Genomic DNA, 19,876 nt, shown 5'->3' with positions numbered 1-19,876 from the left:
TAAAATCCTAATACAGAACAGTGAATTATTAACTGTCATCAAAGAACTGTATGCACTCAGGAGGTCAGGAAATGTTTTGCAGCAACCGGGGAAAAAGAAAAAGTGATATATTCAGGCGTGAGTATTGTGTTTGAATGCATTAGTAGAATGCGAGTAATTGATAGAAGTGAAATGTGGAGGAATTGGGATGTACTTAGGTAAGGGGTGATTTCGCATTCGTGGTCAGTAGGTGGGAGCAGTTGTTCTGACACAACGTGTTTATGGTGGCCCCTGTTCAAAATAAATGTACCGTTTTCATGCGAGTTCAGAGTCTGCAGCTTTATCCTTTGTCATTCCATGATAGTCATTACAATTTTCTTTGGCAATGACGGGGAGCAGGAGCTACCAGGACAATCCTATGCCGGCAGATTGGGGTCGAACGACAAGTTAATTTTATTATAGCTCTGCTCTGGAATGATTTTGAAAGAGGTTGATCATTCCTCAGAAGGCCCGGATCTCGAAAACAACATTTTAGCATCTGCACACTTTCATTGTGTGTTCCAGTAAAGTCGTCACAATAGCAGACATTTTATAAATAAATGGCCCGCTTTCCAATGCACTCTGAGCCTTGCAATCCATCCAGCACCAGACTGTACAGTCATCGTGCGTTCCAATCATGTCAACAATAGCAGCCATTTTAGAAATAAAGGTCCTGCGTTCCAAAGACACTTCCATCACAAAGGCCTGTATGCTATAAAGGTCACAAGCCACATAATTGGCCCTCAAGTACACATTAGATGCATGAGCATACACAGTGATACTTTATATCAGATTCAAGTAATTGAAGATTCCGTATTCCAAAACAATGGTACACAAATTCCTTCAAAGCTGTAAGTGAGTGTATCATTGTTTATTATTCAGCAGCGATACACACACTAGTATTGGTTCACGGGTGAAGAGATATTAAAACACAGCGACACACACACCACATTATTCCTGCTACATTTTGTGGAACATCGTAGAAAGGACCTAGCAATTTTTATAGTCACTTTTGTTAATGTTATTGCAAGCAATTATATTGAATGCCCGGAGGGGTTTTATATATAAAACAAAGCAATGTTGTACTGTCATAGTGTTTTGGTTTAGCCATGCAGTTTTTAACCCACCACCTCCTTTTTTAGGTCTCGCGACCTGTGTTGCACTGCGCAGCAGTGCTCGCGCATTTCGCGAGACCTTTAGTGAGTGGAAAACGGGGAAATCAAGCTGACCTAGGAATCGCACACGCTCGTGCGTTTCCTTTTCAGCTCCCCCATTGGCCTTTGTGTGCGTCTTAATCTAAAACACTGCACGCAATTGGCCCGAGGCGCGCGCATAGCTCCTCCCATGGCCTACTGGTGTCTATTACGCACACCAAGCGCGTAATAGACACCAATAGGCCGTGGGAGAAGCTATGATCGTGCCCAGTGACGCGTGCGCCACTTGTTTCAATTTTGGTTAGGTGTCATTCGTTAAGTGCAACTTTTCCTGTGCAGATCTGTCTGTGTTGTCGGAGTAATGTGCAAGCACGGAGGCTGCGGCATAAACAGGTTTAGACAGTAAAAGAACAGAGATTGGTGCTCGCATCAGTGAAGCCCGAGTTCTTGGTACGAGCATCTCTGTGGTGCCTGCCGAGAGGACTGGCCTGCGCCCCCTGCCTGTGCCAGCCATGCAGCAGCCACTGAGCCTCGCGGCCTTGGGCGAACCCGGTCCCCCTGCTGCTGGGGCTGCTGCTCTGCGCCGCCGCCGAGTACGACTACTACAGCAAGCAGAGCTAGTGCGTGGACATCCCCAGCGACCTGCAGCTCTGCCACAACGTGGGCTACAAGAAGATGCGCCTGCCCAAACCGCTGGAGCACGAGAGCATGCCCGAGGTGAAGCAGCAGGCGGGCAGCTGGGTGCCCTTGCTGGCCAAGAGCTGCCACATGGACACGCAGGTCTTCACGTGCTCGCTCTTCGTGCCCGTCTGCCTGGGGTGGCCCATCTACCCCTGCCGCTCCCTCTGCGAGGTGGTGCGGGACAGCTGCGCGCCCGTCATGGAGTCCTACAGCTTCCCCTGGCTGGAAATGCTCAGCTGCAGCAAGTTCCCCTTGGACAACGACCTGTGCATCACCGTGCAGTTTGGCAGCAAGCAGGTCACCCCGCCCCCAGTTAGGGACTCTCTCTGAAGTTCTTCCCAAAATCACAAGAGCAATCATAATTAAATTCCGAGTAATATTCATTATATTTCATATGATCTATTTTGATTCATTGAAAAGCCGAGAGCTATTTCTTTGGTATTACACAAAATAATGGCATACGTGACATAAATGCAGCAGCAGGGAAGTTTAAGGTTTTGACCTTCAATCGTGCTTATGACCTCACAAGTGACATCACCACCTGTCATCACGCGCTGTCTGAAAGGGGACAGCACAGGCGGCAGCTCATGTGGCAATAGAATCAGGCTGGACAGGAGCGGGAAACTTTGAGACATTCGGCTTATTCACACTGTTGATGCCACAGATGCCACAGTCACATGACGTCACACGCACACTCCACTTTCGTGCCTTCTGATAGCATCACAACTGACACCACACATGAGGTTACTCACAAACCAGAACAGAGGGCATGACACAGTGGGAAGCAAGGAGTGATATCACACATGGCAATGGTTGTATTCCTTACTTTATTATCATTTTCTATCACCTACATGTTGGACACTACTAATGCCGGGTCTGCTATTTGTCGCTGCCCAGTGGAGCAATGCGGATAGCACATAATTGGGCACCATGCTCCTTACATAAGTCTCCTATGTCTCTACTAATGACGTCACTACGGATATCAGAGAGTAGGCAGTGCAATGCACAGGGTGGACATAGTTACTTCATAATAGAGAATCTTTTCTACATACCAGCATCTCTCCTCACAGAGGTGTGCTGCTAACATCCACAGCTGTGCACTCTCCTAACCACCCTTCTGTCGCCCCAACCGCACTGAGAAAATTTTACCTAAACAACGAAAAAAGTCACACAAAAAAATGATATTCGTTCAACTCGGATATTTGTGCTGATGACATAATTCATGACGTCACGCACACCCCCACGCATCTTTCTGAGGCAATAAGTCGTTGATCCCCAGCGCTGGAAATAATAAACACATCGTGGGTCCTCCAGGGTTTGAACCCGTGACCCTACAGACTGGAGAGCATTCTTCTGATTGGTTGTGTTTTCCTTTCACTTAAGTATGTGACAGCTGCTGCCCTACCACCATGTGTTGTCAATAAGATTATCATTCCGTGACTCATAAATTGCATGACGTGTTGGCGGTGGCGAGGCAGCTTTCTGGTGTTAAACATTCCATTTGGGTGAAACCCCTGCACGCGGAGGGAAGCATCGACGTTGTCAAGATCACACTAATTATCAGTGTGACAATCGGAGGGCGCCGTCACGCGACCGTTGCCTGCCACCCAAGTTATGAGCTTTCCACGTCTGCATCGTTGTCTGGCGGTTCTAATAATGCACTTTGCAGCTGAACGATCGGCGCAGGGGCCTGGAGGGCGGCGGTGCTGTCTGCTTCTCTTGTTTTTTTTTTTATTCATTTCAAGGCGAAGCAACTAAAGAAAACAACCACTGGCGTCTTTTAAATGGTGTGCGATGATCCGCGATCTCATAACCCAAGCTCGGCTCGTTTTTTAACATTGCAAACTTTTCAAAGTTTGTGAAGCCTGGTTTTTAGATGTGCTACTGTTATGACGTAATCACTCAAGAATGTCCTCATATGGTGGTCGAAAAGGGGTATTCACGAGAGGTCATGAACTTTGGCCGCCCTGGCTGATCATTGCCCGCAGTCAGGCCTCCTCTGTTCTCTCTATCCAGCAGTCTGACTCCTTCAGTGCTGTCTGCTCTCCCTGCTCGAACCTCCACCAGAGCCACCTCTGTTTCTTGCATGCAGAGTGTCACTTCAGTGGACTGTCTCCGATGGACGGTTGCAGGTAGCAGTGCTTCTTTGCCCATCCCTACTGTCTCTTGTACTGGCTCATGAGCTGCAACACTCGCAGCAGAGCATCCTTGAGCCGACCCTTAGGACTGCACACGTCTCAGGCTAATGAAAAGCTACAAGAACCCCCTTAATCACCAGCGCGTGAGCAGTGTGATCCTGGTGCATCACTAGTGAGCGTGGCGCCACCAGTGCTTCACGCTTGCTCTTTCATTTACTGTGAGCCGAAGCACTTATGTTGATATCTTCTCTCTCTCTCGCTCTCCTGCTCCCCCTTCCCTCCCGCCCCCCAGCCGCAGTTACGTGTTCTCTTCCCTCGCCACGTCAACGGTCTCCTTCGCCACCGGAGCCCTGGGCATGTGGATGCCACTTTCCCTGTACCGGGCACAGGTCATGCAGAAGACCATTGAGCCGTGCCACCATGGGCCCTGCAGCACAAAGGACAGATGGGGAGCTATCGAGTGCATTCACTCCAGGCCACAGAGCCAGGGTTATACCATCATCCTCCTCCAGAGACACCTCCAAAAGTAATTCACGTCCTCTTGTTATGTGGAGGAAGACTTTCCACGACCATGGAAGTGCCTTCCCAGGGTATTCCTGGGGTTGGAGTGGATGCCTCTTTGGAGTTTTTTCCATGTACTTGTGTTTGGTGCCCTTGTGTAACATGCACACACCACTTTGCCCTTGAAACACACGGTTTGCTACCTCTCACATGTTTTTACCTTTGATTCTGGCACAAGTGCCTCCTTGTCTTACATAACGCTTGTTCTTGTGCCCGAATGCCTAGCACCTTTTGCAGTATTATACCTCAAATGATACTTTGTTTTCTCTTGTAACTGCACACTTGTCACTTTTTCCTCCTGTGCACCTTTTACTACCTCATGTATTTTTGGCTGCTCACAATTTTTATTATTCTGTTTGTTCACAATTGTCACTTTTACCGTTACTACCTCATGTATTTTTGGTTGCTCACAATTTTTACTACCTCATGTATTCGGTTTGCTCACAATTGTCACTATTACCTTTACTACCTCATATATTGTTGGTTGCTCACAATTTTTATTACCTCATGTATTGTGTTTGATCACTAATGTCTCTTTTACCTTATGTAACGTAACGTATGCTTTTGTAATGTTTCTCATTATGTTTCATTTCTGTTCCTTTTGTGAAGCGCTCTGACACCTTCGGGTAAAGTCCGCGCTATATAAAAATGCATAAATAAATAACTAAAAAATCATCTCCGGGTGGTGGGGGGGGGGGGGGGTCTAGCCTCGACGGGGCCCACGCGGCATTCATCCTTGGGCTGTTGGTGACATGAGGGCTCAAGGTAAAAGCTCTAGCCTTGAACAGGGTAAGCGGTTCTAGCCTCAACTGGACAGACGTGGCCTTTCATTTTTTGGTGGCTGGTGATTCCAGTCTTGACCAGGTCGACACGGCCTTTCATCCTTTTGAGGTTGGTGACTCGAGGGCCTTCTGGTAATCTATAACTTTACAAAAAGTATTAATAAAGGACATGTTTAGTCTGTTCACTACCGTGCAAGTGGCCACCATCTTTTGTCACAATATGCCCAATTCTGCGACCAGAGAGTTTTCATATTCAATATGGTTTTACTTGTTCTTGTGAGAGATTTTGCAGTCAAAATTAACAATCTGCACAAACCCGTCATTCATGTTAATTCCAGAGAATCCTATACTGATTTGCATTTTAAAAAACAGTTAAATAAATAAATAAAAACGTAAGTAAATATGTATTGAACTAAGTGCATCAAAACATTCAGCATTTGTATAAAGCTGCTACGGCCTGGTGTCTGCAGCGCAGACTACAGGATAAACAGTGTGGTATGAAAGTATGGTGCAAACGTGTCGATAGATTAATTAAACTGGACCATCAAAAACACCCAAGATCCGGTCTGATTATTAATTTGCATTTGAAAGCACCGATAGACCATACATAGGAGGCTATTTATAGTTGTTAATTAATGTAGTTAATGAGTGACTGCGATGGTGACCCACCATTATATTGAGTTTTAAATATTACCACAGAGAAATATTGTTACCAGAATATGGACTAACCGAATATTGTGAAGTTACGTGAGTATAGGTTTACACTACTTAGCTTAAATTCTAGATATCATTGATTATCAGTATATGCTTCCTTCACGATAATCGGATAGTACTTCGATTCACGATCTTTTGGCCAGAATATTGAATGTCAGTCTTTTTGTCATACACAACTCTGGCTGCTTCACCATTTTAGGGGATTAGGATATGCGACAGGCACACATGCCTCTGCATTCCTTGGTGATTTTTTTGATGTGGCGAGATCCGAACCCATTCATTGCACATATTGTGCTGGAGGCTTATGTAGGGCAAAAAACACAACCTGTAAATCCACAACATATTTTGCACATCTGCATATGCTTTATGTGGGCCTGTCCATGTAAACAATGCAATTTTGTCATTATAAAGTCTATCCTTGCTGTTTGCGAGTTCTGATTTAGTTTTTTTTTATGCCGCCTTTTTTGCCGAACTTTTGCATATTACTTTTTTTTGCACACGACCTTTGACCTTTTGCACACTACAGCTTTTTCAACTTCACAGTTCCAGTTGGCACTGGAACATGATATAGGTCTAGTGGAAGGCACCAATCATTATCTTGTGTTGCTGCTTTCAGCTCATATGACTGGACAAGTCTGACTACCCATCCATATTGGAAGTAAGTATGCCTTTATCTCTTGCTTGCTTTGTTAGCTGGACGATTGTGCTTGTTGTCAATCACTACTAACATGTTGCAGTCTTGACCTTTTAATTCACCGATTTAAAAAACAAAACAAAAAAAACAAGCATTTGCAATGAAACAGGTCTCGCATTATTAAAGTTGGAGCTATTGGTGTTGCATTATTTAGCAATGCCAATAGCTCAAACTTTAATAATGCGAGACCTATTGCATTGCAAATGCTTGTTAGAATGTCCAGGTGAACCACCTGTATGTTGGAGAAACTGGTTCAACACATTTCAAACATATCTTGGGGCAATTGGTGCCTTGAGGTTACATCCAGAGAGAAAGAAATGCCTTTTTACACTCTTTGAGGTTTGAGGGCCACACAATATTTAAACATCTTTTGGAAATTGAAGTCCCGAAAGAGGAACCAGTAGATGATTACACTGAGACCATCAAGAAGCTGGAAAGGAATTTTGATGTACAACCAAGCATTGCTGTGTTACAATACAAATTCCTAATGAGGAAATTGCTCAAAGTAGAAGCGGTGGATACATATGTATTGTCACTCAGAAGATTAGTTGCGGATTGAAATTGTGATAACTTTACAGATCAGCTGGTGTGTAATCAATATATTTGCCATTGCACTAACAAAGAGACTCAGCACAAATGTCTCTCTAAACAACCCGTCCCTTGAAGAAATTTTGCAGATTGCAAAGAGTAGTGAGACATCACAAATTTCTGTAAAAGAACTCATGGAGAAAAAACAGACCTGGTGCGAAATGTGCGTCTGAAAAGCAGAAACACAACGAAGAATATGCAGTGAATAAGAACGTCTCATGGACAGCTAAGGGGTTTTTCAAACAGACAAATGTCTGTTTTAGATGTGGGAATGTAACTCACTTTAAGTCAGGGAAGAGTGTTCAGACAAAAATGCTGTTTGCAGAAAATGTGGTAAGATGGGACACTTTGTTAAAGTGTATTAAAGACCATCAAACCAATCTGACAAAAGGGCCAATGTAGTGGCTGATTAAGTTGGGAATGATTACTGTGCTCATTTACAGAAGCTACAGGATGATCTCCAAGATATGGTGCTATTTGTTGGGTGGACAAATTTGCACAGGGGATCCTGTAGATTGCATACACCCATAGGAAATGTGCTAGTTAGTAATAAGTCTGTCAGACTGTTGGTGAACTCTGGGGCCAGAATTACAATGGTGACCCCAGGAGGTGTTCAATGAACAGGGCCTGGGAGAATTCTGGACCCAGTGGATCATGCACCAGTCTCGTATGAAGGGAGACAAATTGAGTTATATGGGTATTTTGAGGATATTTTGGTCTTCAGGGACAGGAAGATTTTTTAGAAGGTCTATGTGGCAATGAAAGGATTCTGTATCCTGGGTTGGCCCCACCAAGGCCTTTTTGAAGATTATTCTGATCCATGTGTCAGTAGTCACAGACGATCTGGTGAGTGATATCAATACCAAGTTCACGGCAATATACCATAAAAGGGTTACAGCATAAAATAAAGGTCAAGGAAGCTGCAATCCCCATTAAGCATAAGATGCGGCGTGTCCCATTTTCAATAAAAGTGGATTTGGAAAAGGAACTGGTGAAGTTATGTGACAGTGGCATAATTGAACCCATAGAGCCATTCTTGTGGGTCTCTCTCCTTGTAATGGTGCAGAAGAAAAAAGTGATTTGAGAGTCTGCGTTGATTTGCGGAGCCTCAACAGTGCCATTTGGGTTGATGCCCACCCTTTCCCTAGGATTTCCGATCTGTTGGCTATAGTGGCAGGTGCAAGTTGGTTTTCAAAACTTGATTTAGCGTCCGCCTATCACCAGATTATTTTGGAACCTGAATCAAGGCATTACAGAGCCTTTGTGTAACCTATTGGAACATTTCAGTATTGCTGGGTTCTGTTCAGATTGGCCTCCGCGGCATCCGTTTTTCACCAAAACATGTATCAACTTCTCATGGAGGTTGTCACTTTTCAGGACGACGCACAAGTTACTTACTTGTGTAACAATATATCTGTAAGAGACATTCGTTAGTGATAGATTCCTTACCTTAGAATATCCCCAGGCGTCAGACTAGATCCGGAAATTTTTCCGTCAGCAGTAGCCCTGCGCGTCGGTAGGCGTCGTCATACGCCATCATACGCCTCCTCGTACGTCGTTGGCATCGTAGTCGCTGAGATGACGTTGCTCGAGCTTCTTAGACGCGCCCACGCGTGCCGACGTCAATTCTGTACATGACTTTCCGCGGCAGGAACGCAGAGCCATGCAAGATACTGACCACTGGCGCATTGAAACTAGGGCCCTAAAAGGATGACCTTAACCCTAGAAATCAGTTCGCAGAACGGGGAGGATGGGTGGGGCGGTAAGGAATATATCACTAACTAATGTCTCTTACAGATATATATCGTTACACAAGTAAGTAACTTGTGCATCTGAAAGAGACACGTTAGTGATAGATTCCTTACCTTAAAATAGATACCCCGGCCCCCAAGATCACACCAGAAAGTCACAGAGAAAAGAATGGCCAAAGAAGCCGTCTCTCTGGACTTGACTTTCAAGGCAATAATGCTTGGTAAAAAGGTGCAGCGAAGCCCACCTGGCTGCCTGACAGATGTCTTGCAGGAGGACACCACGTCCTAATGCAGTAGTAGCTGCTGTTGCTCTAGTAGAATGGGTACGCAACCCCACCGGATGTTCCTTTTCAGTCAGAGAATAACAGGCCTTGATACACAAGACGACCCAGCGGGATATAGTCCTCTTGTGTACAGCCAGGCCTTTCTTGGCGCCTACGTAGCCAACAAAGAGCTGGTCATCCACCCGGAACTGTGGTCTGCGATTCAGGTAAAATGAAAGTGCACGTTTTGGTTCCAGACGGTGGAGCCTCTCTTCCTCTCCGGAAGGGTGTGGAGGCGGAAAGAAAGTGGGCATGGTGATAGTCTGCCCGATGTGGAAGGCAGTGACAGCCTTTGGCAAGTAGGAAGGACGAGTGCGAACCACAACCTTGTCCGGATGAAGCGACAGAAAAGGAGGCTTACAGGAAAGAGCCTGGAGCTCACCTAGCGGAGGTGATGGCAACCAGGAAAGCAGTTTTCAAAGTTAACGAAGAGGACAATTGTGTAGCGGCTCAAAGGGAGCACACATCAAATAGGTAAGAACAAGATTCAAGTCCCACTGTTGCATTACAAACGGAATAGGAGGGAAAAGGTGAGTAACGCCCTTGAGAAATCAATTTACAACAGGGGACTTGAAAAAAGAGGGCTGATCAGGGAGCCAGAGAAAGGCCGAAATTGCAGAAGGATAGCCCTTAATAGTGCCCAGAGCAGAGCTCTGCTGGGCCAGAGAAAGAAGGAACAAAAAGACTTCTGAAAGAGGGGCAGAAAGGGGATCCACAGCCTTTGCTGTGCACCATGCGACAAATTTGTTCCACCTGCAGGCGTATACCGATTTTGTGGAGGGACGCTTGGCTGCCAGAATGATATCACAGACTTCAGGAGGCAAGTCAAAAGGAATCAACTGCCGCCGCTCAATCTCCACGCATGCCCGGTTGCGCCTGATCTTCTTCAGCACTCTGGGTAGAAGTGGTGTAGGCGGAAAAGAGTACAATAGAACGCAGCTCCACACGTGACGAAAAGTTTGGCCGAGTGAGTGCCGCCTTGGAAACTCCAATGCACAGAAGTGATGACATTGCGCGTTCTCTACGGTGGCGAATAGATCTAACCAAGGCTCTCCCCACTGTTGAAAGAGACCTTGCGCCACCTACGAGTGAAGATGCCATTCGTGATCCATCATGCACCTGCGGCTGAGTTAGTCCGTCTTGAAGTTCAAAGAACCTGCCAGGTGTTGAACCGTCATGGAAATGTCTTGACGTTCCAGCCATGTCCAGATGTGCAGAGCCTCTTGACACAGGGTCCACAAGCCCACCCAGCCCTCTTTGGTGCTATACCACATGGCGGTGGTGTTGTCTGTGAACACTTGCACCACCCTCCCCTTGACAGAGGGAAGGAATGCTTTCAGCACAAGAAGGATCGCCTGAAGCTCCAGAAGGTTGATCTGGAGCCGGGACTCGGCCAGAGATGCCTATGATCTCCGCCTCTCCCATGTGGCCACCCCATCCCAGGAGGGACGCATCTGTCACCACTGTGTGCTCCGGCTGGGGAAGGGAGAGGGATCTGCCGCTGACCCAATGCCGATTCGTGAGCCACCACTGCAATTATTGCGCAGTTCCCTCCGAGATCTGGACGAAGTTGGACAGGTTCCCCTGATGCTGCGCCCACTGGAACTTCAGGTCCCACTGCAAGCCTGCATATGCCATCTGGCATGGTTGTCAGCAGGATGCAGGAGGCCATGAGGCCCAGCAGCCTCATGGTCATCTTGACCGAAACCCAGGATAAGGGCTGAAAGATCGGAATCATAGCCCGAAAGTCCCGGACTCACTGTTCGGGAGGATAAACCCGAAACTGCGCCCGATACAGAACCGCTCCGATGAAGAGGAGCTTCTGAGAGGTAATCAGGTGCAACTTCGGCACGTTGATGGAAAACCCCAGCAAATGCAGGACGTCGCCTGAAGTCTGGAGGTGGGAGACGACTGCCTGGGGCGAGCCCGTCTTCAGCAGCCAGTTGTCGAGATAGGGGAAGACTGAAACCCCTGATCTGCGCAGGTGAGCTGCGACCACCGCCATCACTTTCGTGAACACCCGTGGGGCGCAGGTAAAGCCAAAAGGGAGCATGGTGAACTGAAAGTGCTCGTGGCCTACCGTAAACCGCAGGTAACGCCGGTGGGCCGGCAGGACGGGGACATGAAAATACGCATCCTGCAGGTCTAACGCTACCATCCAGTCTTGCTGGTCGAGGGCAGACAAGACCTGAGCAAGTGTGAGCGTCTTGAACTTCTCCTTCCGGAGGAAGCGATTGACGTTCCGAAGGTCTAAGATGGGACGCAGGCCTTTTTCCTTCTTTGGAACCAAGAAGTACTGGGAGTAACAACCACGACCTACTTCTGGCGTCGGAACGTGCTCGATGGCCCCCTTGGCCAAGAGGGCCATAACTTCCTTCTGGAGAAGTACAAAGTGATCCCCCGACATGCAGTGGTACTGTGGTGGCATGGCTGGGGGGGTTGTCTCGAAGGGAAGGGAGTAACCCCTTCAGACAATTTGCAGACCCCACCTACCCGATGTGATGTTGTGCCAGTGGTGAAGGTGATGGCGATTCCTGCCACCTACTAGCGCCTGGTGGGTCTGAAACACCAGACTAGGAAGGTTTGGAGGCAGTCGCAGTAGGGGGGGGTGGAGGACTGACCCGCACGCTGGTCCCATGACCCCGCCTCTATGGGTCACACGTTCGCGCTGAGACTGTTGCTGCGCAGGCCTGTGGCTCTGAAACGAACGTGTTTGGCCACCCCTTCCTTGACCACGAAAGGAGCAAAAAGCAGAAGTGGAAGGAGTGCATGTGGCTGAAAGGCCTAAGGACTTAGCCGTAGCCCGCGAGTCCTTAAAACGCTCCAACGCGCAATCCACCTTATCGCCAAACAGGCGAGTGCCATCAAAGGGCATGTCCATCAATGTGTTCTGGACATCCCCAGAAAAGCCAGTCGTTCTCAGCTAGGCGTGGTGACGTAGCGCCACTGTCGTGGAAATCGCCCTGCCCAGCGAGTCAGCAGAGTCGAGAACACAACAGATCTTGAACTAGGCTGCGTCTCTCCCCTCAGCAATAGCTAGGGAGAGTATTGTCCTAGCCTCCACGGGACACTGAGGCAGCACCTGCGCAACCGTATCCCACACAGAATGGGAATAACAGCACAAGAGACATGCGGTGTTCACAGACCGCAGTCCTGAACTGTCGGAAGAAAAAATCTTCTTCCCAAACTGCTACAGTTTCTTGGATTCCCTGTCCGGAGGTGCGGAAGGGAACGCGCTTGGGGAAGCAGAGGTTTGGACAACCAAGCTCTCAGGGGTAGGGTGTTGGGAGAGGAAAATGGGGTCACCCGGGTCCGGGCTATGGCGTCGGGCCACGTTCTTATCCACAGGAGCCCCTTTGTTGGGCCTGGACCAGGTGCCCAAAAGAACGCCTAAGAGTGCATCGTTAAAGGGCAGCAGCGGCTCCGTAGAAGAAGACGCCAGCCGAAGCACCTCTGTCAGGAGGTTAGTCCTGACGGCCATGGTAGGGAGCTCGAGGTGGAAGGTGGAGAGCCTCGGCATAGAGTAGGAACCACTCTCCTTGTAGCCACGGTAGAAGAAGACAGTGAGCCAGGTTCAGGAGTGTAATCCTGGTCACCTGTATCCCCCAGATACTCATCCCAGCCCGGGTCTAACTTGCATGGTGCTGCGAGAGGGTCCTCTCCCTCCCAGTCCTCCCCGTCCTCCACAGCCTGCCATACAGGTGGAACATAAGGAGGTTGGTGAACAAAGGGAAAGAAATTCCCAGACAGCGTCGGAATTGCGGCGTCAGCGACACCCATACAGCACTGGCTCCACGTCGGGGAGGAGGCCAGGGACGTCGGTGGAGGTCCTACCGGGCCAACCGCCATGGACGGGTATCCATGCGTGGATCTAGGGGGGTCTCTCGGCGTCGAAACCAAAGTCGTCGACGATGTCGGGCCGGAGCTGGCGAAGAACCAGCACCCAGTCGGACCCGCGGGTCCCGAAGGCGCACCGGGGGAGCCGGACGGGCCGAAGACACGTGCCATGGCTGACAGGAACTCCTGCAGCTGGGCCGGAGTCGCCGATGGACCCAGAAAAGGTGGGTAGGCCATCGGCAACTGCGGAGGCTCCGCCAGAGCCGGAGGGGCGGTGCCACCTGCACCCTCAGCAGTGTCGCATGACCGGCAAGGGGCAGGCAAAGAGCAACAACGCTTCTTCGACTTCTTATGCTTCGCCTTACCTGACTCCGAGTGCGAAGACTTCAAATGGTGGTGATGGCTCCGCGGCCGGTCTCTCAACCTCGCACGGGACCGGGACCTGAAACAGCACGGAGCCGACTCCCGGGCCTCCAGCCACTCTCGAGACCACTTCCGCAAAGTTTTCGGAGCCATGGCCCGGCAGTGGGGGCACGACTCGGAGTCGTGGTCCCGCCCCAGGCAGTAAAGACACTCACGGTGCGGGTCCATCACTGACATCGAGTGGGGACAAGCCGCGCAAGACTTAAAACTGGGCATTCCTATACACCAGGAGCCAAAGACTAAAAAAACGGAGACAAAAGTCCCAAAAATTACTCAATCAAAAAGTGACTAGGTGTACCACTTACTCCGGATCTGCGCTTGCTGGCGTGGAAAAAGAAAGAACTGACGTCAGCGCGAGTGGGCGCGTCTAAGTAGCTTCAGCGACGTCATCTCGGCAACTACGATGCCATCGACATACGCGGAGCCGTATGACGAGGCCTACCGATGTGCAGGGGTACTGCTGACGAAAAACTTTCCAGATCCAGTCTCACGCCTGGGGATATTCTAAGGTAAGGAATCTATCACTAACGTGTCTCTTTCAGATGTGTTAATTTTTGCGACCACAAGGGGGACCATGATATAATTTTAGATCAAGCGTAGAACATTCTCCAAGAATGGGGTATTGTGATACCCGCTTCGGCGCGGCTGGAATTCCCCCGCGGTGCGCAAGAATTCAACGCGTGCGCGGAACGGACGGGGGCCGTCCTCCGCATGCCCACTGTGACGTCGGATGGCCGGGAGCCGTCAAACGCATCGGAGAGGTTAAAGATAGAGAAATGTGAAATTGGCAAGCCCAGGGTGGAGTATCGTGGATATTTGTTTTCAGGTGATGGCATTGAGCCAAAACCAGGTTTGGTAAATACCATCATCGATGCTCAACCGCCTGTTGGTAAGACTGGCCTGTAGTCGTTCATAAGCATGTGAGTTTTATTCTCGTGTCAACCCTGAGTATGCGTCCCACATTAAACCCCTGACCACCATCTTGAAGAATTCAATTTTCAAATGAGACGCCTAATGCCATGAGTCTTTTGAGTGGGTTAAAAAGAAAATTAGCCAGCTCAAGGGGTTTTGAGACCACTTGGCCAGAGTCTACGATGTTGTATAACAGTTAATGCATCCAATTTAGGGCTGGGGCAATTCTCACACAATTTGATGGTAAAGTTGAGAACACCATCTGTTATGCTTCCCGAGTTTTGAGAGAGTCAGAGACACACTATTCCACAATAGAAAAGGAACTTTGGACATGCTGGTGAGGGACACAAAAGTTTAAATCATATGTTTGGGGAACTACATTTACTATTGTGACTTATAAACCACTTGTTGCAATTTTAGCTTGAGAAATAATAAAGAAACAGACCCCTAGAATTTCAAGGCTCACTGCAAAGCTATTACAATATTAATTTGCCATAGAACACATCAAAGGTACCAAGAATGTGCAGCCTGACTATTTGTCTGGGTTTGTGGCAGCATATGGTAACACAGATGATGAGAATGAGGCTGAAGAAGAAGAATGTCTGATTGCTGCAAGGCATTTAGAAGAGATGTGTGCAGTGTCTGAGGATTAATAGAATTCAGTGTTGATCAAGACAAGGTGCTAAAAATGTTATGTCCTATGTTAAATCAGGTTGGCCAACAGAGACGTCCTTAGATTTGCACTGTCAGCCCTTTAGGAAAGTTCATGATGATAACAGGGGATAAATTAGTCCCACCGGAAAGTATCAGATTTAGGTTGGTCAAAATGGGCCATGAAGGACATCGAGGGAAGACCTTCACCAAGCACAGGAACCGACAAATATTGTGATGGCCATCCATGGATAAAGAGATATTCCAGTATGCGGGAAAGTGTGTTGTGTGTTTAAGTGCGGAAAAGAGATTGGTTGTCAAGAAGCCTCTATTACAACCCACCGAGTGTACCTCTAAGGCTTAGGAGAAAATTAGCATTGATTTGGTTGGGCCATTTTACTGTTTACTGAGCCATTTACGATATGCTCTGGTTGCACTGAATCAGTATTCAAAGTGGTCTGAAGTAAAGTTTGTCACAGAACCCAGTACGAAAGCAGTTACTGAGTTTATAAAATAAATTATTCTCAGGGTGAGTTTTCACAGGTTCAGTATATCAGACAATAGTGTTCAGTTTGCGTGTGGAGAAATTGATGTGTTTCTTAAAGCAGGTGACATCGGGCATCTTAGGACTTCACTTTACCACCCCCAAATAAATGGACAAGACAAGCACATGAACAAAGTATTAGCTCAGTATGTCCAATGGGTGATTGCCAACAGATGTGTCATTTTGAATGTGGTTAACTCAATGGTTTTATCGTACAAATCCCAATCAACCACAGAAGTGTTCCCGTTTGAGTTGTTTAGAGGAAGGAAGTCAGCCACAAAGGTTTGTCCAAGTTGGATGAGCAGATGGGTCAAATTTGGGATTCAATTGGATAAATAGGATACCAAAGTCAAGAAAAATGTTGCTGAGGCCAAAGCAAAGTTAGACTAAAGGAACCATTTGATGAGTGTAACCAGGTTAAGAAAAACAAAATTGAAGCTGGGGATATGGTTCGCATCAAAAAGGGGGCATATGTAAAAAAAATAGTAAAATGTACCGATCTTCTTGTGGTGGACAAAGTATGCGGGAATGCAATCAGAGTTAATGGTGCTCACTAGTGGAATCTAGGGAGGGTCATCAAATGTGACGGTGGGACTGAACAGGTGTCCGCACCACCTGACCAAGTTCCTGCACGGTCTTCTGTTTCTGAACCAGATGTCAACCCATTGGTTCGCAGGAGCAGCAGCGCCAGGCAGGTTCCTCTCAAATTCAGGAAGTAACTGGTGGTAATAATAATACTCTTTATTGATTGGTTTAGAAAACCATTTAAAATTTAAAACATGACAAAATTGAATAATAGAAATGACTGTGATAGAAGTTTTAAAACGGTGAATTTAAAATAACTTAAAATTTGGGGGGCCATTAAGGTCTGATAATGTTCTGATAAAGGACATCTCTCTGAATTTCTTGTAGTCTCTGATTTGATTGTGGTGTCTATTAACGCGGCCGCCATGCTAGGGTGAGGAGGATTTGGATGTAACTAGTGGTTTTATGATTAGAATTGTATCTGTATTACTTGCGCATTATATATAAGTAACAGTTGGTCCGTGTCTAATTTTCCATTTTGCAGGATTTTGTGCATTGTCAACATATGGCGGTTGTGTGACTTTTGTTTAAGTTCATATTAGTTTGGTAACATTGTTATTTATCTTTTATATTAGGTTATTTAAGGTTTTGTTTATTTTAATTGGAAGGGGAAAAGTAATGTGATATTCAGGCGTGAGTATTGTTCCTGAACGCATTAGTAGAATGTGCGGTGTTGATAAGAATGGAATGTGGAGGCATTGTAATGTACTTAGGTAAGAGGTGATGTCGTGTTCGTGGTCAGTCAGTGGGAGCAGTTGCACCGACACAACGGGTTTATGAGGACTTTTGTTCAGAATAAATTTACCTTTTTCATACAAGTTCCAAGTCAGCGGTTTCCTTCGATGTCATTCCATGCCACTCATTACATAGAGTTTGTACATAGCCGAAGATGCGTTTCCGTACTTTGGGCCACAGGTATGTTTCCGTACTTGGGCCACAGGTGCCCGACTGTCTTTCAGTAGCCCTTCTTTTGGATTTGCCCAAGGAAACAATCCAAGTCAGCTATCCACCCACATGGACAGAGGGAGCAGATTCATACCTATATTTTCCAAAGGAGTAAACATGCATGCAGGAGCACTTCTGCTGCCCACCTGACCATTTCACGATGCTCTGATCCTACCCATAAATATGTGATCTGCTTAGTGTATGGGCTGTGCACACTGCAATGCCATGGGCCTGCCATCTGTGCGCTATACTAACAATAACATTTGGCGAAGGGTATACATGTGTTTGCCTGTTGTGCATTGGGCAGCTGATAACAACTTAGATGGCTGTATCTCCTTAGCCTAGTAGGACATCCAGATAAACTATGTATTGGGTCTTGGCACCGCCAGATATTTCTGTTGGTGCAATGCCAATTCTTGCAAACTCAAGCTCCCCAGAGAACAGCATAAAGTGTCAAGAATTTTAATTGTCCCATACATTTGCATAATATTGTTTTGTGTGTCTCAAACACAAAAAATAGAAATCCTGAAAAGCAACTAAGTGCCATAATATCTTGATTCTCCCAGGTCTGGCGGCCTCAACCTTGTGTAGGTTGTAATGAAAGTTGTGGACTACACAGATGTGAAAGTATTATCGCGCCTGTCTGAGTATTGTAGCAGAATGCTTCTTAAGGTGAGAACATAACCATAGATTGAACTTTATTTGTGTAAGTTCACAAACTATTTTGAAGAACATGTACACCCTGTGTCAACAAAATCAAATTAATAATAATAATAATAATAATCCACATTTGTAAAGCGCACAATCACCCGTAAGGGGCTCTAGGCGCTGGGGGCTGTCGGGAAGATTAAGCGAGCTATTGCCCAGAGTCACATGGTGCTGGGCTAACCTGCCGCCGGAGCCGGGGATCGAGCCCTGATCCCCAGATTCCAGCGTCAGTCGCCCTGGCCGCGGCGCCACACCTCTCATATGACACAGAAGCAAAACTATGTTTCCTAATTTGTACCCAATAAAGAATCCATAAGCTGGTGATAAACTTTCAAGTTCGGATTGAGCGGTCAAAAAACAGAGTTATATACCAGTTCAGCAAATTAATCCAGCTATATGATCCATAAATCATTTCAGCATAGGAGCAACATACACCGAGACGCCGGTAGGCTTTGAAGCACACTTAAGCAAATTCTCAGAATAGCAGAGCGGCACATCAATCAATCAATCAATCATTTGTAAAGGACACTACTTAACCGTGAGGGTCTCAAGGCGCTGAGGGGAGGGGGAATGCTGCTACTGTTCGAAAAGCCAGGTCTTGAGGAGTCTTCTGAAGGTCAGTAGGTCTTGCGTCTGCCGTATGCGGATGGGGAGGGTGTTCCATGTCTTGGCGGCGAGGTGGGAGAATGATCTGCCGGCGGTGGTCACTCTTCGGATATGGGGGACAGTGGTGAGGGCGTGGTCGGCGGAGTGGAGCTGGCGGGTGGGAGTGTAGAAGCGGAGTCGGCTGTTGAGGTATGCTGGACTGGTGTTGTGGCGTGCCTTGTGTGTGTGGGTGAGAAGCTTTAAGGTTATCCTCTTGTTGACGGGGAGCCAGTGCAGGTCTCTCAGGTGGGGTGTGATGTGGCTGCGGCAAAGGATGTCGAGGATCAGAAATGCAGAGGTGTTCTCGATGCGTTGGAGTCGTTTCAGGAGTTTTGGTCGAGGCTCCTGCGTAGAGGGCGTTTCCGTAGTCCAGTCTGCTGCTGATGTGGGCCTGGGTGACGTCCTTCTCGTTTTGGTGGGGATCCACTTGTAGATCTGATGGAGCATGCAGAGGGTGTTGAAGCAGGAGGAAGAGACGGCGTTGACCTGCTTCGTCATGGAGAGGGTCGAGTAGAGGATGACCCTAGGTTGCGTGCGTGGTCGGTGGGCGTTGGAGCAGTTCCTAGTGCAGTCGGCCACCAGGAGTCGTCCCAGGCCGAGGGTGTGGATCCGAGGATGAGGACCTCCGTCTTGTCCGAGTTCAGCTTCAGTCAGCTGTTGCCCGTCCATTCGGCGACGGCCTTCATTCCTTCGTGAAGGTTTGTTTTGGCGGTCAGGAGGTCTTGGGTGAGGGAGAGAATAAGCTGGGTGTCATCGGCATAGGAGACGATGTTGAGGTCGTGCAGGTGGGCGAGCGGTGCCATGTAGATGTTGAACAGCGTTGGGCTGAGAGATGAGCCCTAAGGTACGTCGCAGATGATCTCGGTGGCTTCGGAGCAGAAGGGGGGGAGGGGGGGGGGGGGTGGAGAGAGGCGGACGCTCTGTGTTCTGCCGTAGAGGAAGGAAGTGGTCCAGTCCAGGGCTTTCTCCTGGATCCCGGCGTCATGGAGGCGTGTTCGTAGTGTGCGGTGGCAGACCGCGTCAAAGGCAGCTGACAGGTCCAGGAGGATGAGGGCCATGGTTTCTCCGTTGTCTAGAGGGTCCTAATGTCGTCGGTGGCAGCGAGGAGGGCCGTTTCGGTGCTGTGGTTGTTGCGGAACCCAGACTGGGACAGGTCCATGATGCTCTTCTCCTCGAGGAATCCGGTCAGTTCTTTGTTGACGGCATTCTTGATGACCTTCGC

The 19,876-nt window shown here is 47.9% G+C and overlaps 1 protein-coding gene and 1 pseudogene across 5 annotated transcripts in view; one reads left to right on the top strand and one right to left on the bottom strand.

Moving 5' to 3' along the window:
* Positions 1 to 19,876, bottom strand: part of LOC144762368 (epoxide hydrolase 1-like) — a 294,492-nt gene that overhangs the window by 39,482 nt on the left and 235,134 nt on the right. The window lies entirely within an intron of this gene.
* Positions 1,685 to 2,183, top strand: LOC144761235 (secreted frizzled-related protein 5 pseudogene; annotated as a pseudogene).

The sequence above is a fragment of the Lissotriton helveticus genome, chromosome 6 (genome assembly GCF_964261635.1).
Source record: "Lissotriton helveticus chromosome 6, aLisHel1.1, whole genome shotgun sequence".
NCBI classification, from domain to species: domain Eukaryota; kingdom Metazoa; phylum Chordata; class Amphibia; order Caudata; family Salamandridae; genus Lissotriton; species Lissotriton helveticus.
This window is presented reverse-complemented; position numbering and strand designations above follow the sequence as displayed.